General features: G+C 41.5%; 1 long non-coding RNA gene across 1 annotated transcript in view; it reads left to right on the forward strand.

The window, feature by feature from the left end:
• The window catches only part of LOC126913460 (uncharacterized), a 42,073-nt gene extending 22,099 nt beyond the window's left edge, over positions 1–19,974 (forward strand). The window contains exons 2-3 of the long non-coding RNA XR_007708797.1: positions 16,925–17,051; positions 19,825–19,974. This is a non-coding gene — a long non-coding RNA (uncharacterized LOC126913460). The remainder of the gene's footprint in view (positions 1–16,924; positions 17,052–19,824) is intronic.
• Positions 19,975–20,633: the final 659 nt, after the last annotated feature.

The following is a 20,633-nucleotide window of genomic DNA, read 5'->3' on the forward strand; positions in this document are numbered from 1 at the left end:
TTAGAAACTTAACTTAGCAGGAGCCTGTATTTAATGAACCAGCGAGCCCCTTTCAGGCAGCTGTTGGTCCAGCTTAAATCCAAGGTTGAACACACCCGCAGCACAGATCCTGAACCTCCCCACTGGTGTCTCACGGCCAAGCGTGCTGGCTCTGAACATCTCAGACATGATCAGCACAGGGGGCTGTACCTACATTTCACATTGCTCATCTCTATTATTCCTCAGTATTCCTCCACTGGAATACAAAGCCTTTTTCAGATCTGAACAATATACAAAGTTAAAAGCCTCTTACAGTTCTCCGTGATTCCAAATACAGGTTCTCCTCCCCTTCCTTTAATTTTCTAAAATGCAGAAATACAGATGTATTAACATGAGCGAATGAGGGAGCTGGGCTAATAGGACTGATTTGGTCTAGAAGTATATAATTAGCGTGCCAAGTAACAGTACTATCAGTGTTGACACAATGCTTGGAGCACCAAAGGGACATTCAATATGACAACATAAAGGCTCTGAATTTCTGCCGGTGACAAAACAGCGTGTGCACATGGAGCAGGCAGAAGAGCCAGCCTCCCACATAATGTGCTCAAGTGTCCTACCTTCTCCTCGCCCCCGGGACCGGCTCTGCCAGTCATCCCATTGCTAGGGATGAAGATAACAAGCCATTGTCAAGGGCAACCGCGAAGCTGCTTGTTTCACATTAGCATCCTTAACATTTTCTATCTAATCAGATTTCCTGTTGGTTGAGGAAAGCTGCCTTTACTCATTACCAGCTGCTATCCCAGATTTCCCTGTCCCCATCCCCACTGCAGGTTTTGCCATGCTTGCCTGCTTTTTTGTGTAAAAAGGTTATGCATGCCTGGAGGGAGACTAAATGTTACCAAGTCAAAAAAAAACAACATGAAAACAGAACTGTGGGCAAAAGGCCAAGGCTCTTGATTATGTGACTGTGACTAACCAATGGGTGTTTTTAAAAAACATTTCTCTCATTATTTTCTCTCCTCTGGTTGCAATAATACAACTCAAATTAGTTTTCCAGGAGCAGACTTCTTTTTACGTAACCATGTTTTACACAGATAGCAGCAGCTTATGTTTAAACTATTTAAGAGAACAAATAGCTGCAAAATGTACTTCAGATGGCCCTTCTCCTGCTAGCAGTGTATTCCTGGCTTAAGGGAAGCTACAAAAACACCCTGTATTTTGCTACAGCTTGGATGTAACTGTAAACAATGCTCAATGCCCATAGGACCTTGCATCCAGGTAAGGATGTCAGCTCCTCTTGTTTTATTGCATTTGAGAGATCCACAGCATTTGTAAACCGTAGAATGACTGAGAAAACAGAGCTGAAATGATGCAGAATGAAGCACAAGTTCATCTTTTAACTTAGTCCAGAGTTTCTCATAGAATTAGGAAATGCAGCTTCCTATGTGAAGTGCAATCCAGATGTCATCCAGCTGGCATGGGGCCCAAATGGAAATTTCCACGTTTTGGAAAGATTATATATTTTTTAATTTCCCATTGTTTCTCTCCTTCTTTCCACATCTATTAGTTAAAATAGACTGTGTTTGCCATAGTTACCGGACCAAGAACAGTTGTATGTCCTGCAGGTTGATATCGAATATACCAGGCCCCAACCTTTTCTGCTGTGCATTTGAGTATTGTTCTGGGTGTATTTGAGGCACATGGGTGCTGTGAAAAATGATGAGACTGTCTGCAGGCAGGTTGGGCATCAGGAAAAGAAGAAACCAAGGCAAGTTAAGTTAAGAAACAAGGATCTATTTTGTTTTTAGAAATGGGTCTGAGATAAGAGAAATAAATCTGTTGGGTCGCCTATTTCAAATACCAGAATGAGGTGCTGTTTAAGTATTTCAGCACGTAGTAGAGTATTCCCCAAACACGCCCACAGAAAGCCAGGAAAATCTTTTACCTGACATCATCATACATGCTTAGCAGATCAAAATCCTGAAGTGATATATGAGATGGCCCAAGCACTTACCCTGTGTGAAAGTGTGGTTAAAAAGTGTAGAGAAAAAAATCTATCATCTAAATAAAATATTTAGATGAGTTGCAGTGCTAGAAACTTGCAGGATTTACTTTGTGTTCCTATGTCATTACTCAGAAGCTAAAGAAGAAAAATGTACATTTTTATATTCACTGCAGAGTCTTTCAAGTCTGCAATGTTTCACATAACCTAAGTAAAATGCCATCATTGGAAATGGAAATTTCATAATGGCTACTTAGTTATTGTACTTTCCAGTACCTTTAAAAATGTGAAAATTACACTATGGTAACAGGTTTAAACTTTTTTCTCTTTTCTTTTTATCATTCATCCTCACGGCACAACTGAGCTGTTGACTGTTGGGTTCTCACTAGAAGGTATTCAGATCGGGTTTCTTCCAGCTGTTCCATTGACTTCAACAGACTGTTCTTGTGTTTGCACTGATAGCTCAGTTTAAATCATTTCATACTCGTAAGTTTTCAGCTTTGTGCCAGTGAACCACTAAGGATGACACACGTCAGCCTTTCAGGGGGGTCTAACACCATTGCCAAACCATTTGCAGATTTCAAAGAAAAATACCCTAGGCAATCTGAGCTGCAGGAGAGGCTAAAAGGACTCTTAAACATGTATTTTCCTTCTTATGTTAGAAGTGTCTTTCACAGAAACATCTGTAGAAATCATGCAACATAAAAATTCCATTGAAATAATATCTGTATGAATTCCCATAAAGTCAGCTGATTGTGGGGTAAGTGGCCATAGCTTCTTGTGCCCTGTCTAGTGATGCAAAATTCCTGGAGGAGAGAAGGAGGGCTAAAGGAGGGAAGGGGAAGAAACATTCATCCTTGTATACTGCAGTAAAAGATGGAAAGCGTTCCTCTTAAAACTAAACATTTTCAGTAAGAATGATTAACAATACCATATGCCATGGAGGAAGGAGTAACAGCTGTTGGGGATAGAGAGTATGGAGATTTATGGAGAGTCTAAGAACAACTGTTGGCTTTCAGGCAACAATTCAGCAGAACTGATGCTCTCTAGGTCTTCACTTTGAGCCTGTACCTTGCAAGCTTCTCCCAACAGATCCTGAAATTCTCAGTGTTGAACCAAACCACGCCCCCAGGAGACTCTCAGTCTGGAGATAAAATGCCTTGCACAAATCCACTTCCCGTGTTTTCCTCTTGAACATGCCATTAGTATGTAACTTGTTTTATCCACTGAAAATGATAGCAGCTAAGAGCTAGTCACCGGGAGAAATCCAGCTGTCAGTAATAAGTTCCACTGAAATAACCATCAACTTCTGCTGGAGTTCCACGTGAGCACAAAGGAGATGTGAAATACAGTATGTGGGTCAATGAGGTCAACTTTAGAGCCCAAATCTGTTTGATACAGAACACCCTTTACTTTACAGTTCATGCAGAACCTTCAATTTACAAAATAACATTTGCCAGTGTTGCTGAGCACCTCTAGCAGCTCAGCTGTCATTGTCTTCCTAGAGGATCTTGACATGAGCAGTTCTGGGCTCATAATTTACTCACAAACTCAAATCCTGACAGATGATAGGAAATTCATTATATTTGTTAATCCAGAAGAGTGCTATGGGATTCAGCTTTACTTTTTTTGAATTCAAAATTGCAAAATCAAAACCCAAGTCAGCCCCAGAACTGAGAAGAATTAGACCTCATGTTTTCAAAACCCAATTTTAAAATTCAGTTGCAACATCACTGTAACAAACAAAAAAATCTCTCCCCGCACCTTACACCAGTATTTGTGTCAGACTGAATATTTCTGGTGAGATGAGAAATGCCTTTTTTTTTTTTTTTTTTAAAATAAAAACACAGATCTCCCCGAAATATTTCATCTTAAAATACATCTACCAGCAGTAGCATTGCTTGTCTTGGCACATACTGAAGCTTTTGCAAAAAGTAGAAGCCTTACCATGTGGAATATGGAGGCAGTAATGAAAAACGCATAAGGAACAATAAAGGAAATATTTTCTTAAATATAATAAAAAACAGCTTCATCTTAAATACACTGGACCAGCAAGTTAAAGATATGGATACCTCATTAATAATTTCATATTAGTTAACACAGCATTAGAAAAGACCATACCTTTGCTTTATCTGAAAAAGAAAACATTCTGCTTATTTTTTCTGCTCTGCATGCATTTCATTTTCCAAAATGCAACCGGACGTGCATTACATACAAACTTCATCCTGCTTTACTGAAGTACAGCTGTCATGAGCATTCTCTAGCGCTATGCAGAAGCCTTATGGAGTGAAAGGTGTTGGGGACAAGCCGAATCTGAGCCTAAGTGCCATTATTTTCAGCAAAGTGCAGCTTCAGAAACGTTACTGCAAAGAACCGACTTGGAATTGATGCTGTTTAAATAGCAAGCAACTTTTGGCAGCCAAAAAAAGGGCAGTGTGTAATGATGAGAGCTGAAACAAACAAACTTTATTTAAGAAAAAGCAGCGCCATTTTACTTCTCATCTAGAACGATACTGTACATAGCTTATATATAGTGTCCCGTGATAGCTGAATCAGACACTAACAGGCAAGCAAAGGGGGACATGGAGTGCATCACGCTTCCTGCATCAGTTGCACTGCACTGACACAGGCTGGAAAACACACAGCACACTCTAGGGACATACATGGAAAAATAAAAATAATAGAAACAAACAGAACATGGATCCATAGTGCCACAAACCTTCCGGCTCTGTGTTCTCTTTGAGGTGCACTTGCTTCAGTGGACAGCAGAAGATTTCGTGACACTTAGCACGAAAAGGGGACTCTTTTTTCTTTAATTCCGCAGATTGGATCGAATCTTGCCGTAACATAATGTACTCCTGAGTGCCAGGGGGAGCGTCATCCATAACTGTGGTCACCACATAACAAAATGAACTCAAGTTAGAGCTTGAGGAAAGCAATCTAGAGAATTAAATCAACTACATAACGTCAGGGTTGGGGGAAGAAAGGAGGGGAAGAAAGGTTTATGGGAAAGAAAATAAAATTTAAAGTGTTAAAGTATCTTAGTCATGATGATAGAGGGGTGAGGGGAAAATATTTACTTTCATAAACAATACTTCTCATAAACATCAACAATTTACATTGTTTCATGCAGCTTTCATAAATAGTGGAATAACTGAAAAAAAAAAAGCATGCTGTTATTGCCTAACCATAGGCAATCTCTATGTTAACATCAGGGATTAATCATTCCACATCTGCAGGTAATGCAACATCAGTATATCTATTCCCCAACATAAAAAGAACATGTCTTTATCAGGATATGTAATTATACAGAGTTTCTCAGAGCAAGGATAATAATCCAGTGACATTTGACTTGATCATTATTTTCAATGGGTAGAAAAGTAGATGTACAAAGAGAAAGCACATTAGCCTTTATGATGGTTTTCTTGTAAAACAGTAAGTCATCTTTTAAAGTTGATCTTATAAGTCAATACTGCCATTAATAATATACATGACATGCAGTCTGAAATGTTTTCTAAATGGGGTCAGACTATTAAATGGTAAAAAGATAAAATGTATAGCATACAGAAAGCTCCAGGTACCTCAAAGTATTACACTACCAGAAAGAATTAAAACACTTTTCCACTATCTAAAAATTGAAGCCTTAATAATGGGGACAGCAAGATCCCTCAGCTTACAGCTTTAAGGAACAGATAATCTCTCAAGAACGAAAATTAAATGCTTTTTCAAAGGACAGTCTATAACCACTACTAGTTATGCATAATGTGATGCATAGCTATAGAACTACATCCAAAACTAAGCTGAGACCGTACAACCATATAGCAAATAAATAAAATAAATAAATCCAAAGATCAAGAAAAATCCCAAAGATTGAGAAAGTAACCATTGACATGCTAGCCTACAACTGCAGATGTAGCAACACTATATAAATTTATCTGCTTCTGGAAGCACTGGCTGGTAATTCAAGCAATTTAACCATTTCCTAAATATCTGCAAATGAATAATAATTTTTAAGAATTGTCAGAGCGATTTAAACATGGGTTCCTTCAAACAACTATGATCCCCTTACATTTTCATTCTCTAGATTTTTCTTTTATTCTCCTATCGAAAAGGCATTAGGAAAAATCATATATAGGAGATAAGTGATTCAACTTGATAGTCTTTCCACAGTGGGCAGTCACCTTGATTAAGACCTCATTAATCTGTATGAGACACTTGTCACCTTAGTTGTTGTTGCTTCATTAGACTACACATAGCACCAATAACACAGACTAATAATCCAGACAAAGTGTCATTAAAAGGGATGTATAAGCTCATAGAAAAGCACAAGCTGTTAAAAAAGAGTAGTAGGTCACTGGAGCACAAGGTCTGGGTCACCGGATAATTGCTCCCTTAACAATACCAGTATTACTTGGGCTTGTTTGAAGGTTACATATGCATTCATGAAACGTACTGACAGCCCGGAGACTGAAGGGAACTTGCTGGGAGTGATCACTAAGAGTTAACACCGAAGATGAGCCAAAGACCAACAAGCCTTGATGGGTCACTCCTCCAAGAAGTCACCACACAGACATTGCTACGGCCGGAGCTTGCACAAAGCCACCAGTGAGCTGTGTGCAGTGACACCGATGTCAACAGTGCAGGAAGCCTACAGCGTGTCCCTCTGACATTTGCAGGGATAAAGGATAATGTGTGTTGAGAAACATGAACAGCCAGCAGGAGTGAAATGCACAGCTACCTTCTGTCAACAAGCTGGCGTGTCCCACTGTCACAAGCAGCCTCGGGCAAGAGGCACGTCCCTGGGCTGACCCCGTGAGAGGCAGAGTCCTTCCAGAAGTCCCACTCAGCTGTGGGAGCTGGGGGAATTAATCGCAAGGCTCCATGCTGTGTGGTGCTGGATCACCACTTTTGCAAAACAATTTAAAAAATAATTTTAAAAAAACATGCAGAAAGCAGGCTAGCAGCTGCTTAATAGGGTCAATGGGTAGAATGAATTACTGGTCCTTTACCAGTTTAACGGGTCCTTTACCAGTCACGCACATACTCTGACCACCTGCAGACAGATTTATTTAAGTGTGAAAAAGCCATAAAGAGAGCCACACCTTCAATAAATGGAGAATGTGTTGAAATCAGCAAACACACCTCAGGTTACTTGAATACAGAGTAGCAGAGCCTTGGTTTTGAGGAACATCATAGCACTGACATCTGGAGCAAATACTAGGAACCACAGCTCTAATAAAGCCTTAATGCTGGGATGATGTATGGGTAACATAATTGATGTCACTGTTTTGACAGGAACAGCTAAAACCTTTTCTTAACATGATGAATGGCCTCAAGTCAGACTGAGAATTTATGACAAAACTAGGAAAAAACCCTAACCCCAAAGCCTCATTTCCCTGCTATGATGACAGCCAGGCACCCTTCATGGAGCCACTGAAATGACAGCACCAGGACCTCAGCTAAGGGTGCAAACAACCAGTCCACGGGGAAATTTCAGCCACGCAGAATATAATGCAAAAAGCTTCAAAAACCTGATGTCCATTTTTGATGGCTAAAAAATAATCAGTGTATAACCATATAACCATAAAAGAGTCATTATTCAACATCTGTGAATAAACCCTTTAGAAATGAGAGAAATATCACCAAGGAGTCTGGTATGATTTTGCTAATGGGATAAAAAACATACACGTGAAGCAATCACATATACACCACAGTAGACAACAGGCAGTACTTTTCAGGGAAGTAACAAAAATCCAAAGTGGTATTTACATACTGTGCAATGTGGAGCAGATGACATTGCGTTTTCTCTATGGTTCCCTTCATTACAGAGTCCGTGCTAATTGCAGGACCTAGGATATGCTTCCACTCACAGTCAGTAAGTGACTGTTAAGTACACGCTTACTGACCACAAGCCAGTGTGAAAAATAAATAAATAAATAAAATAAAATCCACTTCCTTCCTCCTACAAGCCTTACTGAGAGAAAGGAAAGCCATCTTTAAGATGGCCGCCAGCACTGGGATGTTTTTCAAGATAAATTCAGACATGTTTCTATTATACAAACACACCAGCTAAACACTGCTGGTTTATGTCTGTCTTTCATGTCCAACCTCATTTTAGTCATGCCTAGAATTGCCAGAAACCATAACATCAAGTCTGTCCATAGGCCTTGGCTCTGTTTCCCACTGAATATTCTTTGATATAATTCAGAGTTTAATAAAGCTGTACAGAAACATTTTTTCCCTAGTCTTCACATGGAGAGGTGTCAGCTCCGCTAGCTAAATGTTGTAGCAACCATAGGGTGAATCTGCCTCAATAACGAGGCATTTCCCTGTTCCTGTTAGGCTGTTCTTGCTGTACAGATGACACAATTTAACATACAAATTTTGTACTTACAGGAATCTGTTTTGACTTCCCTCCTGCAATGACCTTCCAGGTTATTACCTGTGACATGGTTTTCCTCCTTCAGGTTCCCTTACGTTTTTTCAGTCTGATTAGTTTTGCATGCTATGAGCCTCAAGATACTTACACTTGCAATAGATTACTTTTTTTTTCTGGCATTTCAGAAGGACTGAAATCACACTTCTACACTAGACCTTCAACCCATGAAGAGTATTAGAGCGCCTGTTAAATCACACTTCCACAAATAGAAGAAAAATCCCTTCTTTGGCATGCACACACACACACACAGAAAAAGCATTCCCCCAACACAACTCTTTTGGAAGAACAATACGGAGCGCAGCACACACCTCACGACTGCTGCCTGTCAGGTTGTGCTGTGGAACACGGTGGCGATGCTCGCTGAGCACCTCCTCCATCCTTTGCCTTCCCTACCCACAGAAAGGAAAGAAAGGTCAGGAGTGACTTGACCTAGGGCTCTGAGGATGTTTACAGCTATGTAAGAAATGGTTTGCTTTTATTTTTTTCCCCTTTTAGAAAAAAACGTTACGGTATCAGGTTGCTTTCTTTTCCTTGCAAGGACAAACCTTTAAAAAAAAAAAACAACCTCCAAAATAGCTTGATTAAAGTCAGTGTTTGCAAAACAAGGAATAGGTAGAAAAGTGGGGTATTTTTCTGTAATAACATTTTCCGCATTGAAGTAGTTGATGAAAAGCTCTCAGGTATATATGCGAGAACAATTCCCTCAGCTTCTTTTCATTACCACTTTGTTTTCTCCCTACTTTATCCAAACTGAAGTGATTTTTGTTAGCCACCTTAACAATATAACGAACTTGAGGCATGAAAATACTTAAAAGTTAATTAAAAAATAAAATTCTATTCTGGGGTTGTGATACACTCAAAGCCACGTAATGGAATGTAGTCTATCCATACCATTTCCCCACTCAGCTTTGCCAAAATCCCAATGCAATATTCTCACCAAACGGCCCTGGGGCCTTAGTGTGACAAGTCAGAAACTTATTTTTCAGCTTGCATTTAGACGCTCACAACTTCTAAGTTTGGTCAACTCTGATACACAATTTTTCACAATGAAGATAGATGCAGCAGGAAATACAAGCTGCCACATTTGCTAACATTAAATCACAACAAGCTGTTTCTTGAGTCCCTCCTTTTGCCCTGCTGCTTTCTACCCAATAGATGACCAAAACCAGACACCAAACTAGAAACACACCAACTCCAAAGGTTAACAAATAAGTAAATAAATAAATAAATGAAAGTAACTTCTGGAAGTTGTAACTTTTACCTTGATTTTCCTTAGATGATATTTGAAAATTAGAGCTCCACTTGAACAGAACTCTCATTGCATCTGGAGGCTGCTGCTGGACAGAGGCTGTGACGATGACAAGTTGCCAACAGCACAACTTATTCACTCCTCTTACTGGGAAGCAGCACCTAGTCTTTTGTTCTCAAACCAAATACTATAAATTTCCCCTCTGGCAACTATTTCTCTGTGCTTACCTTTGAATTGATATTAAAAGGACAGCTTTATGGCATGCATAAATACTGCATAAATTTTGAGATGGGCAGTAGCTGTCTGGAAGAGCTCAGATATTTACATTCTTGGGAAAGCAAATTTCTTGTCTAATAGAGGGCTTTTACTACCTGAACTAATGACTTTTCCTACTGCTGATCTACATTAGATTGTGCTGGTTATTAGGAGTTGAGGCTTTTGAGATTCAACAGTAGACAGTCTAAGAGCTCTCTTCTCTGTCTGGTGGAAGAGGGAGGATAAACTCCTGTTTACAGCATAAGCATCACAGGAATATTTACAGTTTACTAGTGGAGTCCAAGTAATAATCCTTATGGCAAAGCCAACCACCAGCCCCTGCTGCGATTGCTGCATAAGGCAGAGACTCCTAAATATTCACTAAATTAGCTGGTTCAGATACAGGAAGGAGCAGCCTAGGCCTCAGCAGTTAACTATCCGCTGGGCGAGGTTCACCATCCCATATCGACCACCATTTTTGTTCACTTTCCCAGCACCAGCAGCCAACCATGCTGGCTCACATCTCATCCAAACCGCCCCAAACTGCTGCAGTCACAGCAGAAGCTGCAGTACAAGCACCCCCAAAGATTTCTGCCAAATCCTAATCCTATTTGGAGGCCTCATTCTTGGACTGAAGCAAAGCAGCGAGCAGAAATTCTTTCTGTAAAAGATGGCAGGAGAGGATGGAGAGACACAGTCCTCCTGCTAGCCATGGGCAAGCATGAGCAAAGCAGAAGGTAGAATTTGGCTTATCAACTGCGACAATTCGACCCCCAGAAAACAGGAACAAAACCCACTTAAATCAACTTCAGTGCATCCACAGGTGGATTTCTCCTGTCCGAGACAGAGTTCCTCCCTGCTTTAGATGGATCATCAGTATCTATTGCACAGTCACTCCCTATACACTCAATAAAGTCCTTATTAGAGAACCAGGAACAGACAAAGTGAGCCAGAACAATATTGTTAAAACCTGCTTTAGGCAAAACATTTCATTTTGAATTAATTCTTAAGGTTTTCACAACCCTGCCTTCACCCCCATATGAGAATATTTCACTGATGGTTTTAGGAAGTGTTTTTATTCTAGTTTGAAACTGCTTCCCATTGTGAAATATTTTCATTTTGAAAAATTAAAAAAAAATGTCTTACAATCAAAATTGAATGCCTTTTTGAACATATTTCTTTCAGTGTGAGTAGGAATTTCTAGACTTTTTGATCTGCTGAAAAATTCTGATATGTTCTCTTTGGGTCAACCACACAGAATAATTTTTTCAGATCTTCCAAAAATATTTGCACAGAATGCTCCCCCTTGACCTAAAAGAGTAATTGGATTTACTGCTAGCAGTAATATGCTGTTATCCTCTAAAAAGACTAGACAAGATAAGACTGTGTTTAGATCTTTGTGCATAATAAAGACAATGACATCCAACATCACAAAATTGTTGATAAATTCTAAGAATGTGTCTGCTCTTTCCCCTGTGGAAAAGGCACTTACATTTCTGCGCACAGCCTTATTTCCTAGCTGTTCTGGGCATTCATCTACTAACAAACAGCCTTTGATTAACTTAATCCGGCCACTCTTCAGTGTTGCAGCTGCCTCCAACTGTTATCCTACTGCGGTCTGGGAGAACTGCAGTTTCCTCTCCAGATGCTGCTCGGTGGCGCTTTCAGCCTCCAGCATCTGAGCTGTGATAAAGATGCATGCTCCTGCTCCTCAGGGGCTAAGCAACGTCCACAACTCACTCTGCACTGGGCAGACCGCTGCCTTCCCCTCCCCAGCCACCAGGATCTGTAGTTTTGCTACGCAAGACTTGTGCCCGCTCTTACTCAGCTCTGCAGCTCAGTTCACCACTTTGCCACGCTTGCCACTGAATGAACCAACATTGCTTCCTTGCCTACTCGGAGCGGCTTTCTGCTTTCCCCATCTGCTAAGACAAACGCAAGCTGGCTGCTTTCCAAACAGGTGGGCTGCTCCATGCACCAGTGCAGACAAGATAGTAATTTACAGCGTGCTACTCATTTCTTCCGGAGCGCGTATCAAGAGCCACAGGCACACGGGCCGGCATATGGCAGAGCTGTAAGCACACCGCACTTCGCGGAGAACTGGGGACGCTTCACGGAGAAGCAGGGGTGGGCTCCGGGGAGGACACTGAAACGGCAATTGCTGCTTGGGCAGCTTCAGGAGCTGAATAACACATCCTGATTGCACAGACACCAAAAGATGTGGCATCTTCATATCAAGTTCTGGCTGCCATCAAAAGCACCAGAGAGAAAACAAGGAACGCCTCTGAGAGAATATCCTCGCATTGTGGTGAAAACCAGGCAACCAGAGAAGGAGGTGGCAAGAGAACTGCTAGAAAGGTCCAGTGATGAGTGGGAAGCTGACAGTTTGTGAGAGTGCTTTGGAGAGCTCTAGTTCACTATTTATGAAATACTAGAATGTTTTTGTGCAACGCAACTTTAATAAGAATTTAATTATTAATCTAGCCCTATTTGGAGCTAGGAGAATAGCTTCAAATGACAAAGGAAGACAACAGAAATGGAAACGCCTGTAGCTTTTTTCTTGCTATTTATAGAGCGTCTATTGACAACACCAGGGCTACAAAGGAGACAAATTTCCCTTGAGGTGAAGGGAGAAATAAAAAAGGAAAAAAGAAAAAAAAAACAACACAAAAACCACCACCGATATAAATCAGAATCACCCTGGAAGAGCAGAACAATGAAAAGGAGCCTGCAAAAAGGCAACAAAATCCTCAAATAAAAGACTGAATCCCTCCTGGAAATCTGAAAGAAGGATCAGCTGTACCTCTTGGGAAACAGGAGATGAACAGCAGCAGTAAAGTTCTCAACGACTGTTTCAGAGGCTCTCCACTGCTGCAGCTCTTGGGCACTTTGCTTGGAAGAAGGGGACAAGAACAGAAGCACCATTCATGAAGGGGCAGGTGACACCTCCCAATTATTTGCCTCATTTACTGCGGATAAACAAAAGGAAGGAGGCAAGAAATGAAGTGTTTTAAAATTCAAACCCATTACAGAAGGAGCTGTTCTGAGAAATGGCCCCAGAGGAAATCTTTCAAAGCAAAGCACAGAAAACTAATCAGCAGGAGCAAAAACCCTCGGCGTGCCAGGGAGAGGAGCACAGCGCACTGCCGCTGCCCCGGGAGGTGCCGGGCACCTGCACGCTGCTCTGCTTCGGCACTGCTGCCCAAAGGCCAGGCGGCTGCTTCTGGCCTGAGCCATACACACAGCTGCTGCACGAACGGCACAAAAATCATTGCAGAGAAGGAAAAATACCTATTCGACCTGAAATTAAGCAACAGTCTTCGTTTGAAGAATTGGATTTTTTTTTTCCCCAATACTTTAAATGCTAAGATTATATAAATCGGGTTCGTATACAAACAAACATGTTTTTAAATCAGTCAGATGAAAGACTACAGCTTTTTCCTGATGTTTTTTTCTTGTGCTAAAACTTTAGTTACGTTACCTCCATCCACAACTGACTTCTGCAACCCAAGAAATTTTGCAGCGAATTATTTAACCTCTAAAATACTACTCAACTGTAGTCTCACTGGAGTCGTGCATATGACCAGAGAAAGCTCTGCCTGCACTACCATTTCTATTTACCTGTGTAGAACCTCTGCTGGAGCAGCTTTCCCCAGCCAGCAGCTCTCTAACACCCAAGACGTGACTGAAAAATGCACCTCAAGTATTTTGACAATTAACCAACTTTTTTTCCTGTCTGGCCCAGGAAGTGTTAAATCATTATATCCACTTGAATGGAGCATCGACTGAGAGCGATGTGCAACAATACTCACAATGGTGATTTTTTTTTCTCCTCCTCTTCCCGAAGTAAAAGGACCACATTTCAGAAACTTCACTTGACAGAGGTTTAACACTTGTGCTTGGGAGCATTTCCCCCACCCACCCCCCCTACACTCATCTAAAAATCCCTTTGGGCTTTACTCAAATCCACGTCCAATTACGCTATCGCTGTTATACAGCATGGCTACGATGAACTTGCTGCACGTACACAGAGGGGTTTTGCTTTTCACTGTAAATCAATTTAGCCAGCACCAAGCCAAATCAGCAAAAGATTAAACTACCTGTTTTCCTGTTACTGTCCACCTTAACGACCGTGCTTGCAGGGTCCAGCTGCATGTTCAGTATATTGAGACCGTTTACAACCACCCAACTTCCTTTTTACAATATTCTGGTGCTTCCATATAGTGTGCACCACAGCCAGCGAGTACTAGCAGCCTAATTGCACCAGAATTGCTACTATTTCCATAAAGATTGACTTTAAATGATACATTATTTTATGCATAAATTAGTGTCTTTCAATTCATTGGACAAGACCACATGAAAGAGAAAGTGAGAGGAGTGATCAGCTCTGGGTCACGGACACCAGGAATGATTTTGCTGCCCTGATGTGAACAGTAAATGTGCAGTGACTGGGTTAATGACACCACCCTGGCAGAGCAGGATGCACACGATGAGGACTTTCACTGTCCATTTATTCCAGCTTGAACAGACAGGAGCTCACAGCAAAAACCTGAGCTACCTTCAACACAGCAAGTATGATGCTGCCAGCTCCTCCCTCTCCATATGAACCGCAGGGACAGCTTTCGGCATCATCTGCAGGCAGGCGATGAATGAGCAAGACCTTCCATCTCCCCAAAAGAGGGAAGCCAATCTGCCCTGCTTATGCACACGCTGGCAGTGGTACCAAGGCAGGCTGTCTAAGCATGCCATTACAAGGTTGTTTTTTCTCCCCCTACTGTTCTAAGCTGCCTTCGCTCAGATAGGGCCCTGGTTCCACACGGCCACTCAATTCACTGAGCAGGTGTCAGCAGTGAGGGAAGATAAACTGAGAAAGCTGCTGCTGGCATAGCTTGGAGTATATTTGAGATGACATCTGTGTACCCCCAGGTGTATGGAGATGGCTGCGCGCACAACCTGGCACACAAAAGGGGCAGCACTCTAGTGCAAAACTTGATCTGAAAGGAATTTCAATACCATGTGTTTGCAAGCTAGCAAAAAAGAACAAGCAAACAAACCACCACCACCACCACCACCACCACGAGGTACTTGCTTAAGCCAAACTGTAGATAACTCACATGAACAATTCCGGCTTCGCATATTGCTGTTCTGCTAAAAACGGTCTGTCCAAGGCCAACACACCTTGCAGTTGTTCAACAACTGAGTGACATGTCACCAACAAAAATGGCATGATGAAGAGGTTATAGAAAAGAAATGCATTTTACATCTTTCAAAGACCAGCGCACATTTCCACACAACTTAGCACAAAATTCGAATGTTGCCACAGGTGATCTCCAGCCCAGGCAGCTGCCACCTCACAAACATGCACAGCTACCATCCTCTGCCAGACACGGGAGGTGGTTTTGCAAGAGAATATTCTACTCAGTGCATAAATGCGCGCCCATAAACATTCAAGCAGCAATAAACTATTCAGAATCAACTTTTTCAGAAAACAAATGGCAAAATGATCAAGGTAAGGCTGTTCTGGTAAAGCAGAAATAACAGTGGTGTTTATTGCCTTTGTATGCATATATTTACACTACATTGCATGATATGCTTGCATCGGTGTTCAGCAGTGTAAATGACAAAGTAACTCAAGACAGCAAGCACAGCAGAGCTCTAAGAAAAAAAAGTCACATTTCACATTCCAGTGCATGAAGTAACTATGGCAGTCCTCTGGCTTGCAGCAGTATATCCGAGTTAGTAAAGACAATTTCAGAAAAAAAGATATTGTTTCAGTACTGAGCTATAAATTAGCTTCTAGTGTTCTAGGATGTAGCAAGTGGTTTTTATTTTAGTGGAAGAGAAAGCTGCTCTTTTCAAACCGAGTAAAGACATTGTGTACCACAGACTGGAGTTGGGGAGCTGCCTCTGGGGATACCACAATCACTTTTTGTACTGCTTCGAAACCATCCATATTAGAGACAAATCGCTGTTTCACATCATTACCATATTTATGCCTATTGGGCCTTTACATAGCTCAAAATAAATTAAAACATTTATTCTGAAGTTGGTTCAAACACTTTAAAATGTGGAAAGGACTTTATGTTGCTCTAAGTGCCCAAGACTCGTGGATGTGACTAGTATCATCTCCAGTTACATAGCAAAAATTCAAGAAAAGCTTCAGAGCAATTTACAATAGCTGAAGATTTGTCCCATACAATTGTCAAAACAAGTGCTTGAGTGTGTAGGTCCTGCAAGCACTCATTACTGAGCATTGCACTGCTTTGGACAGTTCAATTTTGCAAAGAGTGTGCTCAGCAGTATTTGCACAGTTCCTAATCACCAGTGGTAGGAGTCTTTCTATTGCTCCTTGCCCTGTGTGCTACATAAGCACTTACAGTATTTTTAATATTAGCCCCCACGACTCCACTTGCATCTCAGGTGACTGCTGGAGAACAGAAAATTCTCAAAGAATTCATTTAAGAAATAAGGTTTTTGTGGGTTGGAAAAAAAAATCCTCCTTTTTAAGTCTACTAAGCTGTAAGTTCCATATTACCAATGTACTCTGCTCCTGAAATGAAACCCTAAAGAGATTTTGTAAAAACTTTATTAGCATTTTAGTCTGCTCTAACTATTCATTTCACACCAGTTACACAATTGACACTGCTACATACACTAGCTGTGCCCCCATGCTAAGAACAGGCTAAGGGCTGCAGGTAGCAGAGATGCTATCACCAGCCAAGCCCCTGTCTGTAACTGGTCCTAACTCTCACTGCCATGGTGTTTTGGGATCAGATCCACGTGAAGCCCTCTCTGGGAGGAAAGAGACGGTGACTTTGAGCTGCTACTCCTTGTCCTGAGCTGTCATACAGGCATGGAATCGAGGCTGTCCTGGGTGCCTGTGGATCTCCAGGCTGCTAAACACAATGATCAGAGATGACTCACTGTCACTCTCAAATACATTAAATGGTTCTGTCAATTTTCTGACTCAAATTATTGCTGTAATTGTTGTGTCTCACAGCTGAGGAGCTGACACCAGAGCTGACTCAACTGCCAGAGAGCTCCCACAGCCGTGCTGGGTCGGGCTGCTCGTGATGCTGGGGCTCAGACCTTGCTTTCACCCACCAGAAGTCATTCTCCCCCACCAGGTAAGACAATGAAAGAGAGCTTCCCTTGGTCAAATCTGACAGATCCACGCTGAAGTTTCTCTCCAGGAATGTTTTGCATATCATATATTAATAGAGTCTGACTAACGGCTTTAGCTTCACATCATGTCTAGACAAAGTGTCCCGCTGTGGGCAGTTGCCTGGAAGGGCACTTGAAATAGCTGTGGGTGAGCAAAACAGAAGCTGTGTGGAGAGCTGACATGTTGTATGCTCACTGCATCTCATTTATTTATTCTCAGAACAGTGAAAATAATGGGCATCTGGATGAAATTTTAGGCAGAAAGAGGCTAAAATCTCAATATTCATTCCTTTCAGTATATGCCTTAAAGCAAATGAAACAGCCAGAACATGAGACATGAAGTAATTAAGAGCTCCACAGAAGCTTTTGGAGGATCAAAATGTAATCGGACACAACTTGCATAAGCACAGTACTTAACCAAGTGCTCTCTGGTGCTGAAGCACTCTCCTGAACCTCATTCACCCAGGCATGCCCAGCACTGTTCAGCCATACCCTGATGGAATAACTTTTACCCACGCCTTAAACAAAACTCCTCAGCACCCTATCTATGCACAACATGGTAGCACCACAGTTGCAAAATCACAGGAAAACAAAGCTGGAAACAGAGAACAGCTGGTGAAGCATTTATAGCCCACTTGAGACTCACTCTCCACCACTTCTCAACAACCACAGGACTTTGCCCTCTTTACATTTCTTGTCAGGTGAACACGCATCCATATAGAAAATTGAATCACTGCTTTCATTGGTTTAAATGATCTATTTAAATTGAAAGTAACCAACTCCCTTTCAGCACCTTTTTTTTTTTTTTTCCATCTTTTAACATGCTGTGGCACGATTACAGCTTTAAATATTTACGTGACATTATCTTGCATCTGGCAAATGTTTGATTATACTGCCAAGTAAGTCCCATGCGGGATTAAGTTACCCACTGGTCCTTGCACAGTTGCAGTGGATCCCATTTATTACTTTACAACCATAATTTTCTCTGAACCAGGCCTGGCAAGTCTAAGACATTTTTCAATGAGCGATGAGATGTGCAGAAACCAGACTAATATCTAAGTTTCTGTGGAAGTTAAGTCTTTCTTTCCTCCATTATGACTTCTCAGTTTGTGTTATTCAAACCCATATAAACCCTGGCTTTTATTCTGTTATTGCTGTCAATTTACATGCATCTTCTCAGTTCGCTCTCTTTCTTATTGTTAATTAACTATATCATATTGTAAATTCCCATTTTTAAGATAAGGTACTGTTGTCACAATAGTTCTGTAAGTGAATCATTATAACTATAATACATTCATAAATAACACATTACAAGACTTGAAATAAATATTTTTTTTTTTAGTTACTGCAACCCAATTGGCCTGCGTGTAATAGAAATTGTGCACCCATGAAATTAAACTGAATAAAAAAAATAATTTTCAAAGGCTTAGTTCTTTGAAAAACTTCTTGCTTCTAATTCTTTTTGGTCAATGCTATTTTCTTTTTGATCCGAAAATAGAAATTATAAAACTAAAATAAATAAAAATGGCAGCCTCTGGGTAGAGAACTGAAGTAATGAACAGCAACCAAATTCCACAGAGGGCCAGGCAATCACAGGGAAAGAGAGGAAGGAAAGGAGGGAGGGGGAAAACAAACACACAAATGCCTGTTAATGAACCTATGGGAGGATAACAGCGTTCTCAGACAAGTCTTCAGGAAAACTTTCTAGAGTCAGCTCCACGAATTTCTTCATGGGAGTTCACAAAGAATTTCCCAGGGACCTGGCTGATGTTTCAGAGATCCAGGAAGAAGCCTATAAGCCGGTCCAGGAGCTCCAAGACTCCCCTTAGCCACCTGTAGGCCTGGCTGTACCTCCAGTCCTAGAGCCCAGCCCAGATCTGCACCCTTTGCACCGGCCCCATAAACCTAGCGTGAGCAGATCCAGTGCCTGGGGAGAAGCAATACAGCCCTTGACCAAGTTTTTTCCTCCCTTAAAGCAAAGTCACGTAGGAGGAAAGAGACCACGGGCAAGGTTTTCTCCCTCTTCTGCTCAGAGCAGGGGCAGAAAGGTCTACAAGGATCTGTGACCATAATCTCATGAGCTGAGAGATGGGGTTGAGAGGCTGGTAGGATGACGCACAATTTATCATCTCTGCTGGCAGCAGCACACCCACGCTGGAAGTTAGTATCCTAAAGGGCCTCAAAAGCAACAGCACACACCTTCAGGATAAGAATTAAAATAAACGGGGTCCTGACCATCAATGATCTCCATGCATTTTTAGAACAAGGAGAGCAAAATGTCAAGCGTGGTTCATCACTAATTTCATCTCCACACTCCTCCCCCCCAGGAAGAGACAGCAAATACAATTATGCTTTGATGTGATGTCACCAAGCCTTTTGCAATTAATTCATTTGTGCTCTCAAAGAACCTTCTGATAATGGAGAGCCCTGCACAGACCCCTGGTACATATCTGAACAGACTGAACTGATGTTTATAAAGGCTAGAGAAAGTGCTCATCGCTGTACTCTTCTGCCTTTTCACAGGTTTCCATGCCCATGGTTAACACTTAATTGCTCACCTCCTTCTGGTAATCACTCCCTGCTGATGACACATCCCTGATGAGTAACAGGAACAAATAAATGAAGTACAACTTCATTGTAAGCTTTGGATGGGTTTTCACAGCACCATGAGAGGCAGGAGGGCTTTAATTTGGTCTCAAAGCCCGTATGTAAATTAAGGAAGTTTATCTTTTGCAGAACTCTCATCTAATTTATTACAACCACCCAAATGACCAGACATCTCTGGTGCAGACCAGTTGGGAACGTGGTACCCTGGGGTCCCATTCTGACCAGCACGGTAGGCCTGCGCAGCGGTGCTGACCACCTTCCAGGGATTCAATGCGGATGGCTCCAGCACAAAGTCAAGAGAAGAAGAAACTGAAACAACAGCCAAAGAGGGGGGTGGGGTGGTAGTTGCCCAAGAACGATTTTGGTTTTGTAACTTGCTATAAAATTTCAAAAAGGACACTTTTTCCCTGTGTTGAAATTGTTGGAGAACTCCACTTTTTTTTTTTTTTTTTGGCTGACCCAGCATCGCAATCAAGTGGAATGCTCTGAAAAATGTCTCCCTGATTTCTCCTGAATGGCCTTTAAAACACTGGCAATTCAGTCTGCTTAGTCAGCAATACACACAGAAAGCTATTAAAACCTGAGCCCTAATAACTAACCTCTCACAGGCACTCATGCCTACCCCACAGAGCAGTGACACGACACGTAAGAGTTGTTCCAGCACTGCAGCATGCTCCACGTTTAAGTTTTCTTCACACCTAAACTAGCAAGATTTTAATTTTATCTTTGGCTCATTCTTTATCACAGGGCTAATAAGGGCTGGTCAGATAAGGCTACTGTGGGCTATCCAAGGCTAAATCACTGAAATACACACCTCCAGCTCACAGCATTTTGCTGTTGCTGCTGCTGGCATATGGAGAGTTTAGATGAAAACAAGAAAATACTGGGCAAAAACTATTCCAGAAAAAGCTGAATATTTATGACTTGTACACAGAAAC

Source organism: Cygnus atratus, chromosome 13, assembly GCF_013377495.2.
Source record: "Cygnus atratus isolate AKBS03 ecotype Queensland, Australia chromosome 13, CAtr_DNAZoo_HiC_assembly, whole genome shotgun sequence".
NCBI lineage: Eukaryota > Metazoa > Chordata > Aves > Anseriformes > Anatidae > Cygnus > Cygnus atratus.